This window comes from Danio rerio, chromosome 9, assembly GCF_052040795.2.
Source record: "Danio rerio strain M-AB ecotype USA chromosome 9, GRCz13ab, whole genome shotgun sequence".
Classification (NCBI taxonomy): domain Eukaryota; kingdom Metazoa; phylum Chordata; class Actinopteri; order Cypriniformes; family Danionidae; genus Danio; species Danio rerio.
Genome location: NC_141029.1, coordinates 6,349,373 through 6,361,844, shown reverse-complemented (window position 1 = coordinate 6,361,844; position 12,472 = coordinate 6,349,373). Strand labels below are relative to the sequence as shown.

Below are 12,472 nucleotides of genomic sequence, written 5' to 3'. Positions count from 1 at the left end.
AAATAAAAATATATAAAAATAAAAAATATATAAAAATAAAAAAATATATAAAATAAAATAAATGAAAAAATATATAAAGTAGAATATAATAATACATTTAAAAAATTTAATAAAAAATTAATTAATAAAATAACAACAAATAGAATAAAAGAAAGAAAGAAAATATTAATATTAAATAAAATATAAAATAAAATAAAATAGTATGAATAAAATATTAAAGTTAAATAAATAAATAAATAAATTCATAAAATAAAATAAAAAATGAAATAAAAAATTATAGAAAAATAATAATTTTAAAAAAATCATGCTAATAAAAATATCATAAAAGGCACAACAAATGTAAAATGTATTGTAATGTAATGTATTTGTTGTACTATAATATATTATTTGTTAGTAAATAAAGGTTTAAATAAGCATTTCATACAAACATTTTAGAGAAAATGTCAGAAAAGTGGACCTTTAAAATATGATCGGAGAAAGAAGTGGGCCCCGCAGTGAAAAAGGCTGAGATCCCCTAATCTAAATCCCTGTTCAAACTCTGGCTAAAGACACTTTAGTGGTCATTTAATGGATTTATTTTTAACAGATTACTCACAAATAAAAGTCTGATTAAAGAAAATGATTCATATTTTCTTATTTTGCAAGCAAACAGCAATTCGACACCTTAAGGGACAATTAAAAGAGTTAATAGCTGAAGCTCTAGACGTGAGCACACACAAACAGTTGCTGCACGCATAATGCAAGCATAAGTGGACGAGGGAAATGGGAAAACGGCAGACTTGAATGCGTGGTTTGAAAGCATTCATTTGAAATGATGGGAAAAGGCCAGCTTGTAAAAGTTATGGTTGAATTCACACCTCCCTTAGCAACAAGCCCCGTTTCCCACACATCCATTATTCATAAGCTTCAGTCTGAAGCCTCTCCAAACGTTTAACGGAATAATCTACGGTAATCTAACGGAATAATATCCACTCTGAAAGGGAGATAAATTCCGGAGTTGTTGGCAGGCTTTTGCAAATGCTAAGCACCTTTAATTTAGGCCCTGTCAAGTGCTTTAAGTGAGATAAAGAGTCATTTCTTTATACGTATGCTTACAGGCTGCGTGCCGGAGGACGTTCAGCAGGATATTGCTCTTCATCCATTTTGTCACAGGATTGCGAAGCATCCATTTAAGTGGCTAATTCGAATCGCAGGACGCTTCAGAGATGGAGGATTCGGCCAGCCAGGGGCGTAAACATCCTATTTGCTTTTATAAGGTAATTAGAAAGCACTCTCTGAAGGTATGAGAACACGAGCGATCGGATTATATAACAACAATATACCTGGATGCTTTGTTGTAAAAGGATGTCGACCTTGAGAAAGGAGCATCCAGATGAAACGTAATGGATCTCATTTGGTCGGCGCTCTTTCACGAGATGCCTTGCGTATTTACTATGTAATGGATCTTATTTGGACAGCACCACTTTTATGAGATGGCATGCTTATTTACAGGCATTTCTGCACGCACACAAGCACACACACACACACGCAATGCATAACAGGGAAATAATTAGGTTCTGTGGTAGAAAAGAAATGCTTCATCATGGGTTCGGGTGCATCTGATCTACAGTACTTAGACTTTGTGGAAATGTTTCAAAAGCAGCAAGCATTCAGAGTAGTACAGCGTCACATTGATTTACATTTTAAAAGACTTTATAAAACAAGTTTACAAAATGTATTCCTGAAACACACTCCTGTTCGATTATTGTTTGTTTGTACATCTCAAACCCACCATGTATGTTTTCAAAGGCAACATATGACTTCATCAACCTTATCTGATAGTAACAGATATGAAAGCAAGCTCTCACACACACAGACAAACACACAAATGTTCACAAACAAAAACAGCAACAAGGGGAAAAGGTGAACTGGTGACTATAGTAAAAAAAAAAGAAGCTGACTACCATCTTGTGATACTCAGCTGCAACATATTTTTGAAACACAACCACATTTTAGGTTGGTCATAAACACATGATTCAAGAACAGAAAGAGGAATCTATTTGGATTATTAAGTATATTAAGGAAAATAACTTCTGCCACCTGCTTCCTTTTTCCCCCTCAATCTAAACTGTGCACTCCATCTAAAACATTTAAAAAGAAATCCCATTATTTTCCGTATGGGTTTCAAATATTTATAGCTTTATGTTTAAAAGCTTGCTAAATCAGGGTCAAAAGGGGTCCACAGAAGCCCGTCTGTCCATATAAATATGAGTTAACAACATCAAATAACTGAAATGCAGTAAAAACCAGATGTTGCATCATACGACTTAGCAATTACATCTGACATGCACAGTTGCCAGGTGCACAGTAAGTGGTCTGGCACATGCTGAAATGATTTATTTATAGAAATAAATTATCCATGAAAGCACTAATGTAAGAGTAAGATTATGAGTAAGATAAGAAATGTATAGATTCAAAAAAAAAAAAAGAAAAACATGAGTCAATTGTCCATGTATAAATAAAAATCTAAATAAAATAAAAGCAAAATAAAATAAAAGTTTGTTAAAATAAATCAAATTTTAAAAAAAATCTAATAAAAAAATTTATTAAATTATATTGAAATATTAAAAAAAATTAAATTTAATTAAATTTAAATAAAACTAAATGCAATTAAATTAAATTAAAATACAAGATTAAATAAATTAATTCAATTTAAAAATAACAAGATAAAGATCACTAAATTAAAATAAAAATAATCATAAAAATATTTAAATTAATATACTAAATTAAATTAAATTAAAATTAAATAAAAACATTAAAATAACAACATCATGTCAAGCTTACTCAATGAATGCAACAATAATATGAAATTAAATTAAATAAATTAGAAATTAAATTAAATTTTCAAAAAATATAAAAAAAATAATAAAACTCCAAGTCACGTGTACTTAATGAATGCAATTTGATAAGTGGACAGTTTGTCATAGATGATAAATATATTTCAGTTTTAAGTTTATCAAGTAATGATCAATTTACAATTCCAATTCAGTATTTTTTTTTTATATTCTCTACATATAAAATTACCAGCCTTGCAATTACATGTAATTTGACTCTGACAAAAAGTCCTAGTGATGTTGACAATAATAATAATAATAATAATAATAATATTCAGTTTAACTAATTTGTACCATTTATGATATTAAACATGTAAAAAAAAATCTGTTTCCCATAGTACAACACAAAAACTGTCTAACATTCAATGATCCGAATTTGATAATAATCACAGTGAAAACGACCTGAACATGCAGAGGATCAATGCAGATGTCTTGGCGTCTGCTGTGGCGCTATAATAGCAACACTTTCATTACAGAGCTGTAATTCATACACTGTATTGATCTGTCGGCAGTTTATGACGGCAGAAACGTGATCGCCTTCAAATCAGAGCCAAAAATGATCCAAACACTTGAGCAATTCAATAGTTCAGAGGAAAAAAGGGAAAAGACGGAGATGAAAAGTGAAGCAGAAGAGAACATCAGTGAAAAGAAAATTGATCCTAAAATGAATGCCAAAATTAAAGAAATGGTTCAGGCACAAATGAAAATTGGCATCATTTACTCCCACTCGTGTCTTTCATGTGCACAACCAAAAAAAATATAGCAGTTCTTCTTTTTCATACCACAAAAGTGAAAAGAGAGTAGCTAGATGTTAGTTCTTGGTTTCAATGTAATTACAGGCAGTTTTCTCCAAAATAGACATTTATTCATCCTCGTCGTGTTCCAAATGACTTTCATGAATCTTCAAAATACAATTGAACACTGTAAAAATAATGATTTTCAAAATACTTGGGTAAAAGTCTGTAATATTAAGTTTACCATATATATACGGTGAATATCGTAGCAGTAAATATATATATATATATATATATATATATATATATATATATATATATATATATATATATATATATATATATATATATATATATTATTACAATGTGACAAGACACCTTTCTTTATATCAGTATGCATCTACGACCGTGGAGAAGTTGTTTGTTATAAGCACTGGGTCATATGGTTTTATCATCACCACATGCTTTTGGTTTTGATTTTTTGTAACAAAGGGTACAATGTGCTAGGGCTAGGAGATACGGCAAAAAATAAATAAATAAATAAATAAATAAATAAATAAAAATAATAATAATAATAAAAAATAATAATAAATTAAAAAAATTATAATAAATAAAAATCACAATATCATGTTTCATTCCCCCGGCTTGCAGTCTGGGCTTATGAGGGCCCCCTTGCCCTCCATAATTCTGTATCGATAATTATTTATCTTTTTTTTTTTTTTTTTTTTTTTTTACAATCTATTTAGGAATAATATATTTTTTTAAAATTTATTTAACCACTTTATTTTAATAGACCAACATTACTAAGGCAAATAGTTTTAATAGTCAAAAACAAAAACAATAACAAAAGCATGTTGTCTCTCATGTCTTATAATAAAATAAAAAGTGTTAAAGAGACTCTTAAAGTTGATAAATAAAATCTTGCAAAGCGTGTGAAATGATAATGGTAGGCCAACATCTGCAAGGTGTCAATAATAATGATACAGTAAACCTCAAACTCTGTCAACAAAACAAATGATGATATTCAAATCCGAGCGTTTAAGTAAATAAACCAACCATCATTTTTCAAATACATGCTGCAACATTACCAACTGTGAAGTTGAATGACTACATTAACCTCTATGCTAACAATCCTTCAGATGGGGAGCAAGTGGCTGGGATGCAAAAGAAAAGAAACCAAAAAGCCATTCTGGCGATATCTTTACATCCTTTTTAATTTACAATCTCCTCACTGCTGCTTGTCACGGCATTCATTTCCACACATGGTATTCTGACCTGAGGTGATGATGATGATAACCAACTCGAATCAGTTCACAAATTACATCTAAATCATGTAGATTTCTTCACCATTTTCTAAAGCGCTTTGCGCTCGAGCTCCCCTGGCTTCACTCATAGCTATGCAACCATCAACGTTTTCCCAGATGACAAACGGACAAACCATTGCTAAAGTTCTGATACACGTTTATATTTATAAAGATAATAAAAAAAGCACTGCAGTGTTTGGGTGTGCTGAGTTTGTCTGATGTAATCAGTCTGCCATTAATCCTGAAATGTGAATATTCCATACAAAGTGTGAAGCAGATTAGTTAGTTTTAATCGCGCTGCGCATGCAACATTCTGGAAAGTTGAGATGTTTTCAACTACGAGCGCCTGGAAAATATGAGCGCGTCACATGAAGGCCGCTTGCACACCATGTGCGCCTTGATTATAAATAACCCTAAGCTTATTGGCATGCCTTCCAAGGCGCCTGATTAGCAGACACATTTAAATAACAGTACAGTGCCTCTTACCGAAATTTCATACTAAAAATATTTTTAATCGTCATTGACAAATGTTTTTGTTCAATAAATACAGATAATGTTTTAGAAGTCCAGCCCTAGAATATATTAATGTAATTCATAGTTTATTGTAAAATTTTGGCTTTTACTGTATTTCTAATGGTATGTCTTTGTAATGTAAATTATGATTTATTTATTTTTTTACACAGATTTTTTTTTTATTGAAATATACCAAAATTCTGACACCTTAAAACAGACTTTAAAACTCAAAAGTTTGCAGTTTATTAATAGTTAGTAAGGTACTGGTTGGGTAGGATAAGGGATATAAAAATGTGTAGTGTAGGGTAGAAAGTGTAGGGTAACCCTGATAATGGACTTTCAGTAGTGAAATTTAAACCACACTAAACTAAACTTCAACTCTGAAACTGGACTTCTGTTTTCAATTTACGAGAACTTCTATGTTAAGCTGGTGACACAATCTCCATTGTAAGCGCAATAGAAATACATACAAATTGAATTCAATAATATGGTATCCTAATGAAAAATAACTAACTAACTAAATAAATAAATAAATAAATAAATAAATAAATAAATAAATAAATAAATAAATAAAATTTCCATAATTCAAAAATAATAAAAAATATTTTACTTAAAACTCAAACCTAATAAATCAAGTAACCTTTAAAAGTTTTTTTAAAGCCTGTCATTTTTAAAATCACCACACACATCTTTCATCACATCGAAAAGGACAGCCTAACTGATCTCCAAAACGTCTTTTGTGCTCTCCCAATGTCAGTCAGTAATTACGGATTACTCATTATGTACGAATAATACGATGACAGAATGGTAACTTTTGGGGTCAAATCCACCTTTGAGCCAAGGTACAGATCCTTTCCTTTTGTTGGAGTAATCTCCTACATATAAAAGGATGAGAACGAGTAAAATCGCACCGCCATTGAATTCCCACCACATGCTCGTCTCTTCCCCGAAGCCCAGTGGAACATGAGAGCCGACTCATAATTGCACCCAATGTCACTCAAGAACGTTTGATTGAGGCATGATTCATGTTCATGCGTAATTTAACACCATAAAAAGAGAAGAAAAAAAATTGATGGCAAAAAGTGCCACTCACCACCATTAATAGTTTTCGACGTGCGTCTTAATGCCGTGGAGTGGAACGCTTAAGCTGTGGTGGTGTAATTTGTTTATATGCACAATATAGCTCCAGGATTAATTGTTAAAAGATTGCAATCTTGATTCAAATACCCACACAATTCTGAATGGATGCAATTTGCATTTGTTTATTCAACCTTTGACAATTACAGCCGTGCATTTAAATTAGGGCTGGGCGATATGGCAGAAATTCAATCTTGATCATTTTTTTCTATATTGAATAAAAACGATATACATTTCATTGTCAGAGGTTGTTAATACTTTAAGATTTAAAAGAGTACCCCAATAATGATTAAGCCACAAAAATTAAAGGGTCCATTAAATCACACTTTTAGATTCCAAAAAAAAAAAATAATAATTATATATATATATATATATATATATATATATATATATATATATATATATATATATATATATATATATATATATATATATATATATATATATATGGTGAACGAAAGACGCTAAACACAAATAGAGGGCGCTCTAGAGCAGAAAATTTAAATACCCATAAATCCTCCATAGCATTGCATTATGAACAGAAGAAGAAGCTGCTTTCATGGATTTAGAGTGACTAATAAATCAAACAACTACTGAATCATCTCACAGAAATATTTATTTTAATTTTAATTAGTTATAATGATATTTATACATATTATATATTTATTATATATTACTTTCTCCGCTTCAGTGATGTCCAGCGGCAGAATAACAGCTCGTTAATTCATGCTCGTGCAGATGATGAGACGGACAAACGTAACCAATGCATGCCATTCTTTTACTTATTTTCGTGTTGTCAGATTCACAGAGCAAACAGCTCCCGGTAGGAATAATTCGAGTGAACATAAAACAAAGCCGATTAAAACTTTCTTTTTCTGCTCAGCTGCACAGAACACAGCGAGCTCACATCATCCAGCATGCGTGTCGAACTACACTACCCACAATACACTTCGCTATGGACTACAAATCCCGTAAATATTCCATTTCCCCTCTCCTACAACACTAGTGTGCAACTTAAGCAAAACTTATAGTAAAATAGTTTTACATTTGGTTTTGTAGTTCGGGCCTAAATAAATGTTTGTTGCCGTTTTTAATCGTTTTAAGTTCATTTGATTGACTATATATAAAGCATTTGACATTATTAACGCATTTATTGGGTAAAATTGCTAGTTTTTACTGTCATTCAAAGTGTTTTGGTCATTATCAATGCACTGTCACTTTAATTGAGCGCGAGCAGCGCGTCAAAAATAGACCCATCGCCGAAACTATCGCTGCACTGCTGCTTCGGCGACGCTCACGCCTCGCTCTGACGCGCTGCTGCTGCGTGCGGTATGAAAGCTCTAATCTGTTAACATGGACGCCTAAAACACACGCGCTGCTCACGCTCTGCTCACGCGCCGCTGACGCTTGCGGTGTGAAACAGGCGTTAGATGTAGCAGAATTTACTACATGCAAACAGCCATCATTTTCACAGAACAGTGATCTAAAAAACGCCTTTGATTAAATCCCCTAGCACTAGAAGTGAGTTACTGAATCATTCCATCAAACTGAGATTAAAAGTCCAGAGAGACCTACAGGCCATGGGAAAACAAGACAGAACAGGACCCCTGTGAAGATGAGTCAAAGGGGCTTTAAACAGTGCACATGGACAGCTGTAAAATCACTCCACTTCCATTCCTCTCCTCCTCTTTCTGTCCGTCAGAGAGTGAGAGATCTCTGGTTTCAGCACTATTTTAGTTCAGGACTAAATCATCGCATTGAAATTAGCCTGGCTCGCCTTTCTGCTTCAGATCTTTATTTTAAAAACTGGCAGTAAAACTGAAATGCTGACATCTGACCATGCTAAATAGGATTTAAAAACTATTAAAGCTGCCTATGTACATTTACGAATATGACGTGAAGAGTGCTCCAAAGAAAAGGAAATGTAAAGGTATTGTTCAAACGTCAGTGGTAATCCTGCCATATTTTCAAAACTCATAACCCTTTCATTCAGCATAAAAAAACAAATGAGAAATGTCTCTCAGTATATTGACAGTCCTTTAAACCACATTGAGGTCAAGAAAGCTTGCTTGTTTAAGCTTCTACACAAAGGGTTTACTGTCATGCAAGTGTCATTGAGCTTTTGTTTGCAGTATTTTGTGTGCATAAACAGCTGAATTACACCTGTTCATCATATGAAGTGGTTTGTTTTCAGAAGATTTGGTTTCAGTGTATTGTGTTTTGGTGAAATGGGTTGTCCAAGGATAGACAGGTTTTGGAGATGAATAAACAGTTTAAAGGCTTGGAACTAGCATTGTCATGATACTGGAATTCGATACCAATAGATACTAAAATTTAAAAAAACATTCATTTCCTGCTAACATTTGAGCGGTGTTGAGCACGTTCTTAAACGCTGCTGATTTGCCATTCCACTCAACAGAAATGAATGTGATTGGTGGTGAACTTCATCAGTTTACCAAACTTACTGTTTACAGAGTATAACCACATACACAGGGACACTGAAGTGTTTTGAAGTTGCGATTCATCCGCGAATTTCTTGTAGAGTATGTCAGCTTATAGACAAACCAGCTGATTGACATGACTTTGAAATGATCCAGTGTCCTGTATCTGTGTTGTTTACACTCAATAAACAGCAAAATGATGACCTTCATGTGGTCAAAAACATTTCTGTTGAGGACGTTACCACAATGGCAAATCAGCAGTGTTTAAGAATGTGCTCAACGTCGCTCAAATGTTAGCGGGGAACAGACACTTTTTTTAGAATTTCAATACCGATTGCTACTGAATTCCAGTATCATGGTTAAAACACTACTCTTCTCCTTCGACCTTAGTCCCATATGGTTGCGGGGTCCGCTCTTTGGAACAAGTCCTCCATTTAGACTTGTCCATATGATAACGACTTTTTTACACTTTCCAGCCATCCTGTTGTGTGGGCCTGTCATCCTCATTCACTCATACACTATGAACAATTTAGCCTACCCAATTCACCTGCAGCATGTCTTTGGACTGTGGGGGAAACCGGAGCACCTGGAGGAAACCCACGCGAACACAGGGAGAACATGCAAACTTGCAGAAATGCCAACTGAGCCGAGGTTCGAACCAGCGACCCAGCAACCTTCTTGCTGTGAGGCGACAGCACTACCTACTGTGCCACTGCTTCGCCCTATCATGGCTAAAACACTACTTGGAATATTATTAGGATGAGCTTTTTTAGCCATTTAATAATAATTTTGCATCTTATTTATATAAGATTAATGGAATTTATAATATATACTGGCATTGGACCATATATTACTGTAGATAACAAATATATGGGATGCAAAGGTACACAGAAATTACGGTTTCGGAATGTACCTTGATTTTGGAGTCATGGTTCGATACGTGAATGGTACAACTGTAATAATCCCCAGTGTTTGCTTTTTATCCATTTATTTTGGACAGCCAAAAATGTTTTGTTGCTATCAGCTACAGAATTTAAAAGGTCTAGTGATACTGAAGCACAAAATATATAGAAATGTATAGATGACTGTGTATTTTTAACCGTCAAAGATTACATTAGTTTAGATTCAACTTTATTGTCAATACACATGTACAAGTACAAGGCAACAAAATGCAGAGTAGATCTAACCATGAATGCGGAACATAGGTATAAGTTATAAAGTACAATTACAGAAAATCTATGGGTAATATTTAGAGATGGATGTACTATGAACAATATATACAGGCTGTATTAACTATGATCAGAGACTTACAAAAGATGAATATATGTACAGGTTGCTATTAATAATGTATATGTATATGTTGCTATTATTAAGTATGAAGATAGTTATGAACATGATTACAAATGTATGTGCAGTTGATATGAACAATTCAAGATGAATTAGTGCAAAGAAGTGAAATGAATATGTACAAGTTCAGAAGACAGCGCTCCCACTAGCCAAACGTACCGTACGTTGACGTCAAACAAACCCGAGTGTGGAACAAAAGTGCTAGTGTAAAAGCACCCTTAAATCACAATATGTATTGCAGAAAAACTCAATATCGCAATACTAGATTTTTCCGATATTGTGCAGCCCTACAGCCCTGCTCACACAGTGAGATTTTAGACACATTTGGGAAATTCTAAAAGATACCTGAAATCCTAGGCTAAAATCAGTGGTCTTTGATCGTTGGTTTGACATAATCACGGACAGCTGCTTAGTGCCCGTTGCAATCAGATTTTCCCTCCGATGAAGTTCTGGCATCATCATAAGATTTCAGACAATTTCCAGCAGTATGACAACAGCTGAGATGAGCATCAATCCAAGAACCAGTAGGAGCACAGAATCTGATGATGCAATCTAGGCCTTCCCAAAAAGACAGTCAGACAGTTGCAGCTCATCCAGAATGCTGCAGCCAGAATTCTGACCAGAAGCAGGAAATCAGAGCACATCACACCTGTACTCAGGTCTTTACACTGGCTGCCAGTTCCATTCAGAATAGATTTTAAAGTATTATTACTGGTCTATAAATCACTAAATGGCCAAGGACCTCAATACATTACAGATATGCTCACTGAATACAAACCTAACAGATCACTCAGATCTTTAGGATCATATAAACTAGAAGTTCCAAGAGCTCAGTCAAAGCAGGGTGAATCTGCCATCAGCCACTATGCTCCTCACTGCTGGAATCAGCTTCCAGAAATGATCAGATGTGCTCCAACATTAGGCACATTCACATCAAGACTGAAAACACATCTGTTTAGCTGTGCCTTTACTGAATGAGCAATGTGCTGCGTCCGACAGATCGCACTATTATGTTTTTCTTTTTCTTTTTCATTCTTTTAAAACCTTTTTTAACTAATTTTAATTTGTGTTATCTGTTTTTAATAATTTGAATTGTCTGCATTTTATGTCCTAAACTTGTCTTTTTTATTCCTGTTTATGTAAAGCACTTTGAATTGCCACTGTGTATGAAATGTGCTACATAAATAAACTTGCCTTGCCTATGCGACAATTCAAATGACAGCAGGGAAAATTAATTGTTATTTTTTTCATTTATTTATTTTTTCTTCCTGGTTTTATGATTGAGACACGCCGTCTGCAAAACTGTGCAAAAGATTGTTAATGTTTGCTGTGAGGAATCATTTCAGAACACGGGATAGTGAAAGTGTCACGGATGGATGACGGTTATCTCCAGAGGAACTTTCTTCTGTCTTTGCTGCATCTTAATTGTCTTTCAGGCAGACATAATGACAGCGGCGATCTAACAGTGTGACATGGGAGCCATGTTCGTGCAGTCTGACATGCTACAATTGTTCAGGATTATTACAAATATATATATATATATATATATATATATATATATATATATATATATATATATATATATATATATATATATATATATATATATATATATATATAAATAAATAAATTCGCACCGTGTGAGCAGGCTTTAACACACAGTCAAGATAAAAGAATTTCAGAGCAATGGTACAGCCTAACAATTAAGCCTTATACTTTTTGGTAGAACTCGGATGTGTTGATAAATTTTCCTATAGTTACATTTACTTGTACATTTACTTGTAAATGTAACCATAGGAAAAATTAACAACACATCCGAGTTCTACCAAAAAGTATAAGGCTAAATTATTAGGCGGCAACATTGCTCTGAAATTATTACAAAAAAAAAAACAAAAATGTATAAATAAATACATTCGCACAGTGTGAGCAGGCCTTAACACACAGTCAAGATAAAAGAATTTCAGAGCAATGTTAAAGCTTAAAAATTTAGTCTTATACTTTTTGGTAGAACTCAGATGTGTTGTAAATTTTTCCTATGGTTACATTTACTTTTGTCAATATCTAATGCTCATTTTATGTATTCAAATTTAAATGAACGTTTCTTTAAAAACACCAACTACATA

The 12,472-nt window shown here is 33.3% G+C and overlaps 1 protein-coding gene and 2 long non-coding RNA genes across 4 annotated transcripts in view; all 3 read right to left on the bottom strand.

Moving 5' to 3' along the window:
• Positions 1 to 12,472, bottom strand: part of LOC147842240 (uncharacterized) — a 1,176,585-nt gene that overhangs the window by 607,332 nt on the left and 556,781 nt on the right. The window lies entirely within an intron of this gene.
• st6gal2a (ST6 beta-galactosamide alpha-2,6-sialyltranferase 2a) overlaps positions 1 to 12,472 on the bottom strand; it is a 117,337-nt gene that overhangs the window by 61,627 nt on the left and 43,238 nt on the right. The gene's annotated exons all lie outside the window — the stretch shown is intronic.
• Positions 4,307 to 6,786, bottom strand: LOC148679654 (uncharacterized). Its single transcript, XR_015944855.1, has 2 exons — positions 5,860 to 6,786; positions 4,307 to 4,410 (listed from the first exon to the last, which is right to left on the bottom strand). It is a non-coding gene; the product is annotated as an uncharacterized LOC148679654 (long non-coding RNA).